Here is a 19,060-nt window from a genome sequence, read left to right on the forward strand (position 1 = left end):
ACTGTAGAGCCCTCCCCTCCCCCTCCCTGCCTGACCCTTCCTGCTTTCCGTAGGACCTGGATCTCAGCCAGGGCTCGAGCAGACGCAGGTCTGGGGCCTTCTCTGAGGTCAGAGGCCAGAGGGACCTTCACCAGAGGCAGCCCTGCTCCCGCATACCAGCTGGGGGAGGTGGAGAGGCCTGAGTTGGGGAGCCCCCCACCCCGCTGGGACCCGGCCTCTGCCTCTGTGGGGTGACCCTGAGTCTCAGGTTTGTTTAGGAAATGAGATGCCAGCATCTCCCCACATGGGTGTGCTCCAGATTACACGGAATAAGCCGGAACGCCGCCTCGGTGAAACGGAAGGTCTAAGGGACACAGAAGTGTCGGTTTCCCTGGATTTGTTCACCAAACTTGCTTGCTGGGTCTGGCTGCAGTATTTTCGTTTTCTGAATACGACCTTATTAAATTAAGATTTGATTGTATGACCTTGGCTCTGGTCACGAAAATCTGTCACATGAGTGCCACACTTTCCACTCGTGTCCTCACGTTCACCCCTCGGCCTCCTGAGACTGTGCTGTTCTTTGACACGAGCCGGAGACAGGCCCAGCTCCACAATGACTTAACGAGAAACAGATGAGGCAAGAAAGTGGCTTCCTATCCACATCCTACTGTGGGCAGTGAATATACTTACCCTTGGACAGCGATGTCCCCCCTCACAGCCCCCATGCTCTGCCCACTGAGCCGCCGCTTCATTTCCCCCTTTCCCTAAAATGTCCCTCTCTCGACTGCCGCGATGTGGTTCTTCCTTCTGTCCACGTGTCCCGCTCAGAAAAGGAAAGCTGCCACCACCCAATAGCACACAACCGTGACAAAGGACGAGGAAATCATCAGGAGAAATAATGAGAGCGCGCTTCCCGTCAGCCTTGGCAGTCTTGTCGCATTAGGTGGCCTCCGGCGTTGCAGGAGCGAAAGCCTTCCTCCCAGCGTGGCTGGACGGTCCCATGGGAACTAAGCTTTTCCCCGGCACCTTGGCAAGAGGCTCGGTCCAGGGCACAGATCAGGATCAGCCTCGATCAGGGTGGGCCAGCCAGACCCCACCCTGGGCCTCTAGTAAATAAATAAAAAAGAGCTGTGTGTCTTATGCTAAAGAGAACAGGGAATATAATTTGTTTTAATTTAAATTCTTTATTGCGTAAAGTATTACATATGTGTCCTTTTTCCCCCATTGACCTCTCCCCGGCTTCCCCCAGCTCCCCAGCACATGCCCTTGTGTCGACCCATCTGTGTCCATTGGTTATGCTCATATGCATGCATACAAGTCCTGTGGTTGATCTCTTACCCCCCCCTCCCCCCGCTCCCCGCCTTCCCTCTGAGGTTGGACAGTCTGTTCGATGCTTCTCAGACTCTGATTCTATTTTTGTTCATCAGTTTATTTTGATCATTATATTCCACAAATGAGTGAGATCATGTGATATTTATCTTTCTCTAACTGGCTTATTTTGCTTAGCATAATGCTCTCCAGGTCCACCCATGCTGTTGCAAATGGTAAGAGTTCCTTCTTTTTTACAGCAGCATAGTATTCCATCGTGTAGATGTACCACAGTTTTCTAGTCCACTCATCTGCTGATGGACACTTGGGCTGTTTCCAGATCTTAGCTATTGTAAATTGCACTGCTATACACATAGGGGTGCATATGTCCATTCTGATTCCCGTTTCTGTTTTCTTGGGATATATTCCTAGGAGTGGGATCACTGGGTCAAATGAAGTTCCATGTTTAATTTTTTGAGGAAATGCCATACTGTTTCCCACAGTGGCTGCACCAGTTTGCATTCAGGGAATACAAATTTATTAAAATAGACTTGATTTCTGAAACTACTGTTGGCCAAAGGGACGTGGCCACTCCCCAAGTCACCTGAAAACTGCCCTTGGAAGGGACCCCGAGAGAACAGACTGTCTCTGCCCTCAGCATCCTTAAAACTCGCCCTTGTATCTGGGATAACAGATGCTCGTGGGGGTTATCACGTGGTAAAGTGTTTAATGTGAAGAGAGGTGCAAGGCGTGGGGTGGTAGTTTTCAATGAACCAATTAAACGTCTACACAAATCTGCTATTGCAAGAAATGTGACCAGAGGCTGCGGACACACAGGGGCAGAGTCCTGCCCTGAAGGACCCAGCGATGAAGGGAGAAGGGGACTGTGCACGATGGCCTGCTGGGTGTGTGAGCCCAGAGAGCCGGGCTCGGAGGAGGGAGGGCCCCTTGGCGAAGGGCCGCGGGATTTAGAGATAAAACAGAGAGAGGTCTAATTAGCAACCAGACGGTGAACTGAGTGTCTGAGACAAAGGTATTGAAATCAGAGATGGCAGACAGGTTGGCCTGGCAGAGCACCAGCAGCAAAAAAGGGCATACAATCGCTTCACACCCCAGCCCCAAGCTTGCAAAGTTTGTTCCATAGTTTCTGGGAAGACCTGAGCAAGAGGGGCAAGATGACAGTGATGTTCTGGGAAGGTTAACTGGGCTGAGGGGTCAGGAGCAGAGGGAACCGGAAGTGGGACTAGTCAGCAAATGTAATTAGTCAGGCCTGATGAGGAGGGTGGGGCCGGGAAGATTCCACTGGGAAATACTGTTCACACTTTGGTCTGGACTAGCTGGGGTCAGGGGTCAGGGAGGGGACTGCAAGGGAGTGTAACAAAGCACTCAGAAAGGAAAAACACAAAACAAAGACTCTGGTTAAATATGGTTTATGCAAATGCTCTTTTTTAAAAAGATCTTGTAGGAAAGTCCCTCCTTTGCTACATTTCCTCTGCATGAACCTATCCTTTAATTCTTAATATAGGATTGAGACAAGGATATGGTCAAAATGGCTTTGGATTCTCCAAGGCAAGTGGCGGAGACTGTGATGGGAAAAGTCCCCAAACTAAGGGCTCCTGGAGATATCGGTTAAATCAGCTCGGACCCTTCCCTGAAGCAATCTGAGTTTAGTTTCAGAAACGCACCTCTGACAGGGACCCGCTGCAGACGGGCCAATCCCTCTCCATGTGCTGGGGAGCCTCTGAGAATGCCTGTCCAGTGGGCACCGCTGACAGTTTCCCGTGGGTTTAGAATGAACATGCAGAAGGCGCGTCTGATGGTGCATGTGACTTGCACAATTGTGCTAGTAACTTCTTGAGCATCGTATGAATGTTCTGGGGTAAATCTGTGCCTCTTTAGGAAGCATATACCCACAGGAGTCGTTTCCAAGCCTTTCTATAATGAGGAACACTCATTAAAGTTAAAAAATTGTAGGATAGTAGTTACTTTTGCTACCCACTGATTGAGAAAACGCAGGTGTAATTACAAAAAGAACACTCCTTGCCTGGATGGAAGTTAAGACTCAGAGGCTGGAAATCACTGCTTCTCTAACACTGCAATATCTCTAAAGAGCCCAGCTTTACCGATGATTTTCATCTTAATCAGATTGACATTCACCAGTAATTCCAGCCAAAAACACCTGTGCCTGATGTCATGGACATACGTACATATAGCACTTCACTCAATAACAAACAATTCTACTACATGTGGGACATGTACAAAGAAGATCATAGAATAGGCTATAATGCAAAGCGATAAATTTCAAAGAACTAGAACAACACAGATCAAATTCTTTCCTATATAAGTTAATGATAAAAAATTAACTTTAAAATTCCCCGTATGCTTAATATTTTTAAACATTTAAATAACTCATAATTCAAATAAACACAAAATTTGAATTATTGTAACCAAATGATATTTAAAACACTATGTATCAGCAATTGCGGAGCACAGCAAAAGGAAATGTCAAGGAAGACATCATTTTAATGCTCATAAAAGGAAAGCAAAGAAGGCTAAAAAATTAAACAACCAACTTCAGAAGTTAGAGGAAGAAATGATAGAAGAAATCACAACAGAATAAAAAGAGGAAAATAATATGTATAAACATAGAATAATAGAGGATCGAGAATAGACAAACTGATTAAGGAAAAAGAAACAGTTTAAAAATACAAAATTAGGAGCACAAAAAGCTATATCTAAAAATATCACAGATGATTTTTTAAAAATTAAGAACACATTAAGAACAATTTAATAAAAATATATTTGCTAATAATAAAAACAAACAAATTTGCTGAAAAAAATTTACTTGCCCAATTTCCCCCTGAAGAAAGAGAAAGTCTGAATGGTCTCCTAGTCATTAAAGAATTTGAATCTGGAGTTAAATTCTACCAATTAAAAAAAATAAGCCCAGATTTTTCTGAATATAGTCAACATTTTATAGAGCTATAAAATGAATCCCTATTCCCCAATTGTTCTTCAAGGCCAAAATATCCTTGATCCAAAACCAGAGACAGACTTTGCACGAAAGAAAAATTATACTGCAATGTCACTTATGAATAATATGAAAAAAAATCTTAAACATAGCAAGCCAAATATAGCAGAAAGTAAAAAATATGAACTCCTGCTCAGTTTAGGTTTATTTCTGGAATATAAGGGTAGAATTCACATTGGAAAATCTCTAACTATAACTCACCATAAAATAGATTAGAGGAGAAAACCATCTAGTCATCTCAATATTGCAGAAAGAGCGGCGAAGGGAGTTTTAAAAAGGAAGAGAAAGCATTTAGCAGCCGGCAGGGGACTCTCCTTGGCTGTGGAGGAGGCCTAGTGAGCACTGGCAAAGGAGCTCCTTGCTGTGCTCTGTCTGCAGCTGGGCCTCTTCGATCAGAGGTCACTGTGATCCGGGCGCCTGGTCGCCATGAACCCACCCCTCCCTTCTCCTGTTCGGGGAGCGGCACTGACCGACAACCCCACCTGCCACCTCCGGATCCACCACCACTTTCCCCTGAGGCTGCACATCCCTCGGGCTGCTCCCAGCCAATGACTGACAGCAGTGGTGACAGTGCGAGCCCATCGTGCAGGTGGGACTGGTCTAATAGATGGCTTGGCCTCAAGGATTCCCCACTGGCCTAACGAAAACTCCCCTGGCTGTACTCAGTCTGAAACCCTCCCTCCCTCCCTCCTGCCCTCCCTCCTTTCCTTCTTCTCATCCTTCCTTCCCCCTTTTGCTTTTATAGGGGTCATGCTTGCACCCCATTCGGAAGGCTCTCCTTAGCTACCTCCGTTTTGTTCCCTTTATCCTTTGCAGCGTGTCTCCCCACACAGCTCTTGGATGTCTCCCCATCTGAGCACTTGTTTCTTGGAGACTCTCAGCTGACACTGTTGCTGCTCCCGTGCACACGGCGCTGTGTCTGGAGGCCTGGCCAGTGCAGCCTGCAAGGCCTGACGCGGGTTTTAGGAACACGAGGGTAACTGACTTTCCCTGGCTCTCTCTGTGCGTTTCTGTTCCCACGGCTCTACTTGAGCTGCTGCCTCCACTTTCCCCAGTCTCCACTTATGTAAATCTAGTCCATCCTAGGAGATCCAGATCATACAAGGGACTCCTCCTAACCCCCCAAGTCGGAATAACCTCTCCCTCTACTAAAGTCAGCGGCACTCCATGGGGCTACAGCACTGGTCACCATGTGTCACTCATAGCTTATTTGTGTGCATGATTTTCTACCAGATGATTCATTCTTGAAACAGTGGCCTTGGCCAGATAACTCCTGAAAACTGCTCATGGCAGTAAATCTTAGAATGGAAGCAAGACTGAAACCTGGCCCGGCTGGCACGGCTCAGTGGTTGAGCATCGGCCTATGAACCAGGAGGTTCGATTCCCAGCCAGGCCACATGCTTGGGTTGCAGGCTTGATCCCCAGTGTGGAGCATGCAGGAGGCAGCCAATCCATGATTCTCTGTCATCATTAATGTTTCTCTCTCTCCTTCTCCCTTCCTCTCTGAAATCAATAAAAAAATATTTTTTAAAAAAGATGGTTCCACATGGACTAGGCTCCACTCAGGACTCCTCTTCATATCTGTCCGACTCCCTCTTGCTGCAACATCAGCGTAGTGTCTCTTGTGGGGGGAACTGGGGCAGACAGATGTGGCTGGCAGACCCTCTCACAGAAGGAAAGCCAACATTCCCGTTATGCTTAATCCAAGATCCTCGAGGTTGGCCAACACGAGCGCTTTTAAACCTGTAACAGCGTCGGGTGGCCATCCTGAGCTGTCCCCGGGGAAGGCCTGCGGCTCCTGGTGGGTTTGCACTTCTCCCGCGTGTCATGCTGCTGTAGGCTGAGCCACTTCCTTGGAGCAGGAGAGGGAAGGAATCGGGGATGGGCATTTGGAAAAATTCCCGAGGTTAGAGGTCAGCACTTCCCCTTCCTGCTATTGAAGTGCAGGCCCAGGCTTTGCCAATGCCCCTCGGCCACGACCTCTCCAGCCCGCAGGTCGGCCCTGTGGTGCACCAGCCTTGGGAATACCCCCAAGCCCTTTCAGAGGTCGCCTCCTGAGAAAATTCTGGAGAAACCTGTGGGTCGGGACCCTGATTTGTGCACCACCAGTAGTCACAGCAAATGCAAACAAACAAGACGTGGGCACCAGGGCGTACTGGCATAAGTGGCGATAAATTTAGCTTTCAGCTTTGTAATGCTGTCAAGGAGCATGCCAACAAACTTAATTTTCCTCAGAAATGGCTTGTTATTGCCAAGCGTCCTGTTCATCTGATAAGAGAGGAGACGAGGTTTGTATTCTACCACACACTGGGTTACTGTGGATACCGGTGAATGGAGCCATCCCGGGATGAGGGGGAGCGATGGGGGCAGGGTGGACTTGAGGGTCCTTAGCTCTGAGTCTCTGATGCTGAATGAATGAAAAATAAGCAGACAGCACACACACTGACATGCCTTGTGTATTCAGGGAGCTGGCCCTACCCCTTAGCCCTTGGTCCCTGTGTTTTCTGGGTTTTAGGGAATAATGAACTTGGAATTTTAAAGGCTTGAGCTTAAATCCAGGTCCCGAGTTTGTAGCTCCATCTCATTTTCCATGGCTTTGAAATGAAAATATCACCTGCAGAAGGTCTCTCAGCTAATAGTAACCTTAAGTTGCTCTTATGGGCCCCAAACAGTCCAACCCTGAGAGGCTCTGATAAAAGGTTCCTTTGTAATTTTTATGAACTTCGAAGGATACTGTGGGGACCGCAGGGCTCTCACACTGCGCTGTTTCAGGGACACCACATACGCCGTGTCCACATGAATTCTGCAAAGCAGTGGCTCTGGATACTATTAAATGGTATTTATACAAAAGTACCTCCTACTTATTTTTAAAATATATTTTTATTGATTTAGAGGGCAAGGGAGAGGGAGAGAGAAAAATCGATGATGAGAGAGAGTCATTGATCAGCTGCCTCCTGCAAGGCCCACACTGGGGGTCGAACCCACAACCCAGGCATGCGCCCTGACCTGGAATCGAACCATGACCTCCTGGTTCATAGATCGACACTCAACACCAAGCCATGCCAGCTAGGCATACATACTATTTATTGATAAACTAACACAATTGTCGCAAATCCATATAACAACATTGCAAGAAGGAATTATCTCCATTTTAGAGATGAAAAATCAGAGGCTCAGAAAAATTCAATGCCCCACAGCACTCCAAATAACAGTTCATGACTGAGGATAAGGAAAGAGGGTTGGAAATCTGCATGATTTTAAAACTTGGGGTTTTCCCACTATTTTGTTAGTATCCAATACCTTTGTAGTAAATGGGTATTTTTTCACCCATTCAACAGATACTTTTTAAATGCCAGTAATAATAAGAGTCAACAACTCTGAACCAGGCTGAGGATACAAACGAGAAGATCAGCATTGTCCCTGAATAGATGAGGGTTAGTGGCAAATAAGACAATAGCAAATACATTTGGGCTTACTATGCGACAGACACTGTTCTATGTTTTACATCATTTAATCCTCGCACCGACCTGCTGAGGCAGATGCGACCTGTGTCTATTTTACAGAAGCTGAGGAACAACAGTAACTGGCTCAGGACTGCACAGCTGGTCAGCGACGGAGCCGGGTGACAGCCCAGGGAGTCTAGCTGCAGCGGTCAAGCGCTCACCCGCTAGCAATGCCAACATTGACCACGCCAACCATTATTTCGCGCCTGCTGTGACCAATGCCACAAAATAAAGGCATTGTGGTAAAGCATATCATATTGCAATTACTTATTTATACTCAAAGGGCACTCGTACCTCAGCTTTTATTCAGATCTACGTATGCCCTTATGCAGAGAAAGAAGTCTAGGCATAGTATGTATGTGTTTGAATGTATGTACTTTTTTAAAAAAAATAAAATTCTTAACCACTGTCATCTCTGAGTAGTAGCGTTTCAAGTGATGTTTAAAAGTGCATTTTTATTAAGGTGATTTGCACTTGCACTTGACTTGTAAGTATTAAGATGACCTTCATGTGTGCTCTTTTTGGGGAGCCCTCCTGGCCCTGGTCTGCTCTAGGGGTGGGGGTGAGGAAGCAGTGGCAGATGGGACAGCCCAGGGACTGAGGGAACAAGTCTTAAGAACATAAAAAGAGAAGTTGAGAACTTCCATCCTAGAGCACAAATGTATTTATTGTCAGACTATTTTCCCCTGGCAAGTGTTGAACACTTTCTATTGTATCTGATCGGAAATAGAGGTGCATTTCCCCTGCCAACCCCCTTTCCCCGTTTACCAGGGGCAGTTACATGCATGTATCAGGCATTGGAGGTAGAGGTTGTCTTCTTAGAAGAAAAATACTGAATGCCCTGGTTCCATGGGCTGGAATCAAGGAATCAGCCCATGTTGCCATCATCTGTGGAGAATACACTGATAACATTAATAAACGCAGTGACCCAGTGAACCTCAATTCTGAATCTTTTACTCCAATTCCCCACCCCCACCCCCACCCCCAATTTGCCCATTATTAAAAACGACTGATCACTTCTTTTCTGGAAAGGGAAAACCATGATCAGGCCAGAATGCTACTCACTGTCCAAGCTTTTCTGAAACCTGAAACACACACAGAAAAGGGCCCATGCCCAGAATGTACAGCTTGGTGCGTTTTCACCAACTAGACACGTCCATGTAGCCAGCAGCCAGAGGAGCACCCGGCCAGTGCCACCCAGACACTTCCCTCAGCACCTCTCCGGCCATGGCCTGGCCCTCCGCTCAAGGGCGGCCCCCTCCCGATCTCTAACAGCACAGGCTGCTGCCACTGTGTTTGAACTTTAGCTATAGAACCTTCCAGTGTGTCCTCCTTCGGGGCTGGTTTCTTCCAGCGTGGTGTCTCTGAGACACGTCCATGCTGTTGTACAGAGGTGGTTCTCCGGCACTGCTCCATAGCAACCTACTCTGCGTGTGAAGTTTTTATCAGTTTTTATTCATTTTTATCAGTTTTTATTCATTCTCAACACAAGACGCTAAAATTACTCAGGTACTGATGTCAGTTTTTCTTTTTCCAATTTCCTAACTCCCTCGAGTGGATTTTCCCAAGGGTTCTGCAGGGAAACTTTGTACTATAGAAAGAAAAATGTTGGATTCCCGTTAGGTCTGGTTTGTTTAGATTTTTCCACAATGGGAGGCGGAATGCTGCCCGGGAAAGGCATCCACTGCCTATCTCCCACGTTTGCCAGTTGGTGTGACTGACTTCCTGTACAATCCCCTTGGTGCTTGAAGACAGGAAGAGACAAGAGACGCCGCTGTCTCGGCGCTCCTGTCCTGGTGCCCAAACCAAAGCTGGGGCCAGCCCCGAATGTGACCTCGTTTACCCGGGCCTCTGGGGCTGCCCCCTTCTCCTGACCACCGTCTGCCTCCCGATGGCTCACGAAGGAGCGTGTGGTCATGCCCTCTTCTCCATCATAGGTCCACACCGCCCAGCAGTGGTTTAGCTCAGTGGGTTGCAATGGTTTCGCCATCGCTGATCCACACAGCTGGGACCTTCGAGACAGCACGAATAAGGCCATTTCCCAGACTCGGACATGACCCCTTGTGTGTGCTTCTGTCTTTAGATCAGAGATGCTGGGAGATGAAGTATCTCCTAAGGAGAGGAACCTAAGTTGAATGACCTAGGGCAGCGGTTCTCAACCTGTGGGTCGCGCCCCCTTTGGCGGCCGAACGGCCCTTTCACGGGGGTCGCCTAAGACCATCCTGCCTATCAGATATTTACATTACGATTCATAACAGTAGCAACATTACAGTTATGAAGTAGCAACGAAAATAATTTTATGGTTGGGTCACAACATGAGGAACTGTATTTAAAGGGCCAGAAGGTTGAGAACCACTGACCTAGGGAGACCCAGGGAAACCCCGTGAGAGTATGAATTTCCTGCAGGCAGTGGGAGGCAATGTGCAGGTCCATACTCGCGGAGGGCTGCCGGCACCATCAGCATTCTTGGGCGGGATCACGTGGCTGCAACGGTGAGGTTGGTCCTGTGCATGGGATGGAAGGAGCCCAAACTCTGTGGCTTCCCTCTGTGTCTCCCTTGGCAGGAGTTTCACAGTTGCATTGGGAAACTCAGCTTTTCTCCTTCAAAACATCAGTCCGATCCCATTTCTGAAGACCAGCTGTGGCCCTGGGCACCGAAGTGAGGCAACTTAGAGGAGAAGCCAGACTGTGGCCAAGTCCTACTCATTTGTAGGGCCGGGTAGAGCTCTGTGTCATTGTTACTGTGGTTACGAAAAAGAAAATGAATTAAGTGACGGCACTGGGGATGAGGTAGTTGCTGACATTTTCACTTACCCGACAGTCTTTCTAGAAATCCCGCAGCCTGGCTCTCCAACTCTGGGAGTGTTTGGAAACTGAGCCAACCCCGGGAAGAGAGCTCGTCACACTGCTGCCGACTGTGCCCAACACAGAGCCCAGCGGGGCCGGCAACAAGAGCACCGCTTCACGCAGCCTGGTGCCCGGGTCACATGTTCTCCGTGCGTGTTTCAGAAGCATCCATGGCTCCCCAGAGCCCCACAGAGGAACGGACAGTGGCTGAGCTTTTTTTTTCGGCCAAATGGGGTCATGGTGACATGGAAAGCAGGTGGGCTTCGAAGTCAGACTCTGCGGCCGTGGGTTTAAGAAGTGGCTCTAGCACGTCCTCGCTCTGCAGTCCCGCACAGGGCAGCTCACCTTGTTTAAGCATTGATTTGTCAAGTGTCACTCACACAGCCTGAAATCAATATGTCATACTGGTAATTGCCGATCTTAAGGGAGCTTCTCCCGCCACATAGGGACCATAGGATTGGGACCTTGTGTCTGGCTCGTTGCTACATCCCGCCATGCTCGGCAGTGTCTGGCACGTGCTCAGTAAACATTTACCAAGTTGCTAAGAAGCACTTTAATTGAAAAAAGAACCTACTGAGGTTTTGATTAAAATTGCATTAAATCTATCCACTCATTCTAGGAGTATTTGTATGTTTAATGACTCGGAAACATAATATATCTTTATATTTATGTTTCCTGTAATGTTTTCAATAAAATTTTATACTTTTTTTGCTATAAAGGCACTGCACATTTTTTGTTAGATTTATCCCTAGGTATCTGAGGTTTTTTTAAAATAAAAACATCACATTTTCTAATTCTTTGTGTTGACACTTAGAATTGCAACTTAATTTTGTATATTATTTATTGAGTCATATTTAAAAATTTTTAATTAGTTCTATTTAATTTATCTGTAGATTGAGGTTTCTACTCAATCATATCATTTGCAAATTAAAACTATTGTATTTCTTACTCTCCAATCCTTATGTCTTTTTTTCCTCTTTTATCCCTTACCACGTTGTCTAGGACAACTAGTACACAAGAAGTAGAAATAGTGGGATTCTGTTTTGTTCCTGATCTTAAAGGGATGTTTCTGGTGTTTTGCTATGAAGTTTATTATTATAAACATATAGGTTTTCTTTGTAGATACCATCCTTCACATTATGGGCGCTCCCTATCCTATTATTTTTTTTTAATGGAGGTTGAATTTCATTGAACATACTTTGTGCATTGAGAAGATTACATGTTTCCTTTCTTTAATCTGTTAACAGGGACAAGTATATAACCGATTTTCTGATGTTAACCTTATTTTGCATTCCTGGGATAGGTGGGCCAGGGTGCACCATGCAACTTCTTCCTTGTTTACATAGGCCACAGAGGGAAAAGTAAACTCAGGGAAGTTGAGTCATTTGCCCAAGGCCACACAGCCCGAGCATTTGTAAAAAGTGATTATTGAAACCTTGTCATTCTGAGAGATGTAGACTAGGAGTGGATTCAGCCTAGAACAGTGATGGCGAACCTTTTGAGCTCGGCGTGTCAGCATTTTGAAAAACCCTAACTTAACTCTGGTGCCGTGTCACATATAGAAATTTTTTGATATTTGCAACCATAGTAAAACAAAGACTTATATTTTTGATATTTATTTTATATATTTAAATGCCATTTAACAAAGAAAAATCAACCAAAAAAATGAGTTCGCGTGTCACCTCTGACACGCGTGTCATAGGTTCGCCATCACTGGCCTAGAAGGTGCTTAGATGTTACCAGCGACCTCTGCATTCAGAGAGAAGCACGCTGCCCCTTGGGTAATGGCAGCTGGAACGCACCTTGCCCAGCAGCCCTGCTGTCTGGGACCCAAGGCTCCATTCAGGGCCATGCAGGTCCCCATCGCCTCTTCAGTAAATCCTCAGGGAGGACACTCGGCAAGACAGCTCCCTCTTATCAGGAGCCAGGACCACAGAATTATCTGAGGGTTAAAAAATGAGACTTGATGCCCTAACTGGTTTGGCTCAGTGGATAGAGCGCCAGCCTGCAGACTGAAGGGTCCCAGGTTCGATTCCGGTCAAGGGCATGTACCTTGGCTGTGGGCACATCCCCAGTGGGGGGGTGTGCAGGAGGCAGCTGATCGATGTTTCTCGCTCATCGATGTTTCTAACTCTCTATCGCTTTCCCCTCCTCTCTGTAAAAAATCAATAAAATATATTTTTTTAAAAATGAGACTTGATTTCATTTTTTCCAGCTAAGTGACTTTATGCAGCTGCTATTTTTCCATGCTTTGCTGTTATAATCTGTTGTTTGATATCACAGTGGGAGCATAAATGTATTTTAGTTAATGACCCATTTTGATAACCAAAATATTTGGATGTCAAATGTTGTTCCAAAGTGTGCATGGAATTTCTATTATTCCAGCTTCTATGTTCCACTAGCACTCCCCTCTTCGAATTTAACGGGTTCCTAGCAATGTGGCCTCCAGCACACAGAGTGACAAAACAAGCAAAGCACTTTTCTAACAATGAGCAGACTGACCCATCGCGCAGGGCAGGCAGCCAGACAGCCCAAGAGTCCACTGACAGATGAATGGATAACAAAAATGTGCGCACGAGCACACACACACACACACACACACACACACACACACACACACAATGGAATACCATTCATAGCCATCATAAAGAATAAAATCTTGCCATTGTGACAGCATGGATGGACCTTGAAGGCATTATGCTTAGTGAAAAAAACTCAGAGGAAGACAAATACCATATGATCTCACTGTATAAGGAAATTTTATAGGACCAGAAAATGAACTTAGGAACCTAGACTTTTTCGTGTTCATTACTTTTTGTGTTACTGAAAACGGTAAAGGAGATTAGAGATACATGCGGAGGTGGCAGTCCTCAAATGTTCTCTACAGAAGGTGAGACCACAGTGTGACAGAATGGTTCATACTTTTAGGGGAGGTTCAGCACTAAGCCTCCTGCACGCTCCACAATCCGGGCATGTGCCCTGACCAGAATCAAACCCAGGACCTATGAGTCCACAGTCCAATGTTCTATCACTGAGCCAAACCGGGTAGGGATATCATGCCCTTTTACAATGAGCTAGTCAACAGTAAGTGGAGTGTTTGCCTAAACCTTGTGAGCTGCCCGAGCAAATGAGCTGCATCTGAGGAGGGTCATGGGAACCTCTGACGTAGAGCGGGTGGGTCAGAAGCTCAGGTGACAACCTGGACTTGAATGACCTCTGAAGTGGGGGTGGACTTATTGGCTGAGCCCTTAACCTGTGGGCCTGAGCTCTCTCCAGGTGAATGGTGTCAGAACTGAGTTAAATGGTGGAACACCAGCTGGTGTCATGGGATGGCCTGGTGTCAGGAGCGCTGTGTGTCACTGTGACAGGAGAAACCCAGGAGGACTGGGTTCCCCACACAGAACAACACTGAAACTCTCGGGTACTCTTAACCCCTTCCTGTAGCTCTACCCTCACACCTAAGTTTTACTCCTAGTTGATACCTGTGGATGACAATCAGGGCCTATTCTACTTCTCACATACTCTCCCTAACCTCTCCTCGTTGATAGCTGTACTATCTATACAAGGTTGCCAAGAAATCTGGAAATATAGATGAATACATATGAATGGTTTGTTGATATTATATTTCAGTACATTATAAATAACTAGAGGCCCGGTGCACAAAATTCATGCACTCAGGAGGGTTCCTCAGCCCAGCCTGCACCCTCTCACAGTCTGGGAACCCTTGGGGGATGTCTGCAGGGAGCGGACCTAAGCCGGCAGTCAGACATCCTTAGCGCTGCCATGGAGGCAGGAGAGGCTCCCGCCACCACCGCTGCACTTGCCAGTCATGAGCCTGGCTCAGGGCTTCCTGTGTTGAGCATCTGCCCCTTGGTGGTCAGTGCATGTCATAGAGACCTGTCGTTCTGCTGTTTGGTCAATTTGCATATTTGTCTTTTATTATATAGGATAAGTTTTACTTCTATTTTTCTTTCAGTATGGCATGAATCTTTTATAAGGAAACATATTACTTTTATATTTTCATTTTAGCAAAAAGCTTTCTTTTTAAAAAATATATTTTTATTGATTTTAGAGAGGAAGGGAGAGGGAGAGAGAGAAACATCAGTGATGAGAGAATCATTGATCAGCTGCCTCCCACACTGGGAATTGAATCTGCAACTGGGTCTATGGCCTGACTGGGCATCAAACCACAACCTCCTGGTTCATAGGTTGAAAATTTACCACTGAGCATGCCAGCCTATGGAAATTTATTTTTATTAATTACATTGACAGATGGGCTACAAAATTTACATTTTATTGCAATAACTCCAGCTATAGAAAGAGAAGATCACTTATTAAGCACAGTTTAAGTACAAACAAGCCACCGAAATTAAAATCTCAAATAATGCTTTTTCCTGTCTCTTCTTGCAGGAAGGAAAGCAGATTCCCGGTGGCGATTGTGTCTCTTGGTCAGACACTTCACTTTTATCCAGAGCCAGGAGCGCAGAGTTATTCAAGGGTTTAAAAAATGGGACTCGACTTGATTACTTCCAGCCTAGTGATTTTATACGCAGCTATTTTTCCAATTATTTATTTTATTACAATCTATTGTTTCATGTCACAGCTGGAGTTCATATGTATTTCAGTAAATTACCCATTTGCTAACCAAAATAGTTACAAGAAAAGGAAGCAATTTTTAAGTGTATGTGTCCATTATTAAACTTTAAAGTTTAAAATGACCTATCTACTTAGAGCCGTGGTCGGCAAACTGCGGCTCGCGAGCCACATGCGGCTCTTTGGCCCCTTGAGTGTGGCTCTTCCTAAGCCTTAGGAGTACCCTAATTAAGTTAATAACAATGTACCTACCTATATAGTTTAAGTTTAAAAAATTTGGCTCTCAAAAGAAATTTCCATCGTTGTACTGTTGATATTTGGCTCTGTTGACTAATGAGTTTGCCGACCACTGACTTATAGGATTCGCTCGGGGGCCCAGGCCAGGGCAAGGGCCCAGGTCAGGTACAAAGCCCCCCCTCCCCTTCCTTTTGGTTCTGATACTATCTGTGGCCTCAGGGTGTTGACTCTCAGACCTTCCCCTTGGACTCTTTCCTCTGAGGCCTCCCTAATTCAGTTCCCAGGGACACAACCCTCAATCTCACCTGGCCCGACCGGCCCTAGTTCAGACCTCTCCTGCCAGTACAAGGCAAGGCTCTCAAAGGAGGTCATACATTTCTGAGTCTGAATTTAGGAGCCTCTCATAGGGGCAAGATTTTTTTTTTTTAAGGGAAAAATTCTATATTCACCTGACCCATAAGAAATTCACTATAATTGAAAATATTATTCTCTTTTAAAAAAATAGTGTATGTGCAGTGTGTGTTTGTATGTATGTGTATGTGCAGCGTTTGTGTGTGAGTATATGTGCAGTGTGTGTATGTGTGCAGTGTGTGTTTGTGAGTGTATGTGCAGTGTGTGTGTGAGTGTGTGTGTGAGTATATGTGCAGTGTGTGTGTATGTGTGCAGTGTGTGTGTGAGTGTATGTGCAGTATATGTGTATGAGTGTGTGCAGTGTATGTGTAAATATATGTGCAGTATGTGTATGTGTGCAGTGTGTGTTAGTGTATGTGCAGTGTGTGTGAGTGTGTGTGAGTATATGTGCAATGTATGTGTGCAGTGTGTATGTGAGTTTGTGTGTGTGAGTGTATGTGCAGTGTGTGTGAGTGTGTGTGAGTATATGTGCAATGTATGTGTGCAGTGTGTATGTGTGTGAGTTTGTGTGTGTGAGTGTATGTGCAGCATGTGTGTGTGCAGTGTGTGTGTGTGTGTGTGTGTGTGTGTGTGTGTGTGTTGGGAGGCAATATAGAATGCACTTATCCCCTGCAATTCCTCTGTTTAACCTGCTCAGTAACAGAACAGATGAGACCTCCCATCTGAGCCCTGACATCGATGTGAGATGTAGCTTGATGTTGTTTAACTCTTGATTCCTCTTTAATGAGCAGAGAATAAGCCACCAAAACCCAAGAGAAGGGTGTCCGGAGCACTTTCCAGTGAGCACTTGCTAATGAATGAAATGATGAAGTCCAGGTTTTAGTGTAGTGCTGTTTCCACTGAACTTGAATTTGAACTTAAATCCTATCTTTTCCATTTATCATATCAGCTCTGTCACCTCGAGCAAGGCATTCAACCCTCCACGCCACAATCTCCCTTTTAATAAAAGGCGAGTGACACTACTATCCATAGATGGATCAGCTGTGCCGACGGGATCTACCTCTTCAAGGTGCGGGAGGACTAAATGAGATGGAGCTGCTAAGATGCTGAGCGCAGGGCCTGGCCCAAGAACAAGGGCTCAGTATAGAACGCAGGGCTCAGCGCCGGCAGCTCATCAGGTTCACACCTCTGCCTCGCTTCCTCTGAGGCGCGTCAATCGTCTGCTTGTGGTGCTCGTGTGTAAGCAGCCACCACTGAGCTGTGTCGAGGGTGCTGGGGTAGGTGATAACCCTCCTGTGGTTATGGCAGCCTCTGGTAACCAAAGGGCCCCACACACAATATGCTTTGAAATAGTAAAAATACTTTAATGAGAAAAACCACTTCCTAATTCATCTGTCGAGCGTAGTGTTTGCTGTGTGTTCTGTCCAACCACTGAGTTTGCACAGAGAACCCGGCTTTTCCACTCAGCTGAAGGGTCATGTCCTCTGCGCACCCTTTCCAGCCGCCTCTCCACCATCAGCCTGTTAACTGGCCTCCCGCGGGCTCCCACAAGAGCACGTGTATATGCTGCCTCCTCCATGCCGTTCACTGTCTTTCCATGCCCGTCTCCCCACTGGTCTCTGAGCTCCCTCGGGCCAGGGGCGGTGTCTCCCTCATCTCTGTGTCTCCAGGTGATGGTACCAAGCAGGTCCCACAAACACCCATAGGATGAGTGGAGGGATGCTTGGGTGGGGCTAAGTGGGCATCAATACGGCAATTCGGAGTGTGTCCTGAGAATCCGACTCCTATGTGGGTGGGCAGTTGTGAAAGTTCACACTTACTGTCTGAGACCTTTGCCCAAATGAAGAATTCCCTGGCCTTTCCTTCCCTTTCAAAAACTGGAGAGCAAAGATAGAGACAAGGAAGGCCTGATCGGAACACCACAGCCCAATATAAATAGAATTTCAGCAGGAAGAGCTGGCAGTTCCCCCAGCTGGTCTCAGACACCCTCCAAAGCCCTGTGGGAGGGCGGCCAGCTTGGGCCACGGCGGTCTCAGCCGCCTGCGGAAGGACAGACGCTTCGGGCCACGCGGCCCCAAGGGCTCGTTTGCCGGGGAAGTTTTGATAAGGCCCCTTAAGCTGTGGGGAGGTGGGATTGATCACTCATGCTTCACCTCCATGTTGTATCTACATGTAAACATCTCCTTCTATATTGGGCTTTATTTTCAGATGTACCTTGAGCATAACATAATTTAAAACATCAGAAAGTTTGTGATATGTTATTATTATTTCTCATTTGAATTCTTTATTGTTGAAAGCATTACATATGTCTCCCTTTTCCCCCATTGACATCTCCCCACCCGTTCCCACCCCCATGATATGCTATTAAATGAAAAAAATCTTTGTACTGAATATAGAATTTTATCCCAATTGCACTGATGATGGTATTATGGGTGATTTTTTTTCTTTTTCTGTGTTTTTCTGAAAAAGTTTAAAAACAGGCATGTATTATATTAATAATAAGGGCGAAGGCTATATATATATATTTTAAGTTCTAATGGGTCATCCTACAGCTTATGATGTAGAAAATTCTGTAGTCTTCTCTGAGTAGAGGGACCAGCTGTGCATGCGAGCCTCCCTGAGAACTTAACTGCCTTCTGTTTGACCGGATGACAGATGGTGCCTGAAAGACACCTGGCGTGGTCTGGGTGCCCACCTCTCCAGCCTCCTGGACGCCCTCCAGCCACCAATGCTATCGGGAGGCTCCAGGCTGCTCCCCTTACCGGCCTAGAATGTTCTCTCGCCAGTGAAGTGATGCTGACGCTAACTAAGACTTCAGCTCTGAGGGCACCGTCGGGGGCCTTCCTCAGGGCAAGTTCCCATCATGCCCTTTCCTTGAGCACACCTTTTTGCTTCCTGTGTTTATTGGTAAGATTTTTCTTTAATATCTTAATGTCCACCCCTTCCCCGCCCCCCAAATAAAGCAGCCGTGAGCCCCATGATGATTTTGCTCATTCCTGAATCCTTGGTGCTAGCACCTGCCTGGAGCTTTGAGGGACTTACTAGTAAAGTATTTCCTGCCCTAACCGGTTTGGCTCAGTGGATAGAGAGTCAGCCTGTGGACTGAAGGGTCCCAGGTTCGATTCCGGTCAAGGGCATGCACCTTGGTTGCGGGCACATACCCAGTAGGGAGTGTGCAGGAGGCAGCTGAATCGATGTTTCTCTCTCATCG

At 46.4% G+C, this 19,060-nt stretch overlaps 1 long non-coding RNA gene across 1 annotated transcript in view; it reads right to left on the reverse strand.

Annotated features, from left to right (window-relative positions):
* Positions 1-943: 943 nt before the first annotated feature.
* The window catches only part of LOC106725228, an 18,795-nt gene continuing 678 nt past the window's right edge, over positions 944-19,060 (reverse strand). The window contains exons 2-3 of the long non-coding RNA XR_001361099.1: positions 16,697-16,699; positions 944-955 (exon numbers count right to left, since the gene is read on the reverse strand). This is a non-coding gene — a long non-coding RNA (uncharacterized LOC106725228). The remainder of the gene's footprint in view (positions 956-16,696; positions 16,700-19,060) is intronic.

Source organism: Myotis brandtii, unplaced genomic scaffold (genome assembly GCF_000412655.1).
Source record: "Myotis brandtii unplaced genomic scaffold, ASM41265v1 scaffold1460, whole genome shotgun sequence".
Taxonomy (NCBI): Eukaryota; Metazoa; Chordata; class Mammalia; order Chiroptera; family Vespertilionidae; genus Myotis; species Myotis brandtii.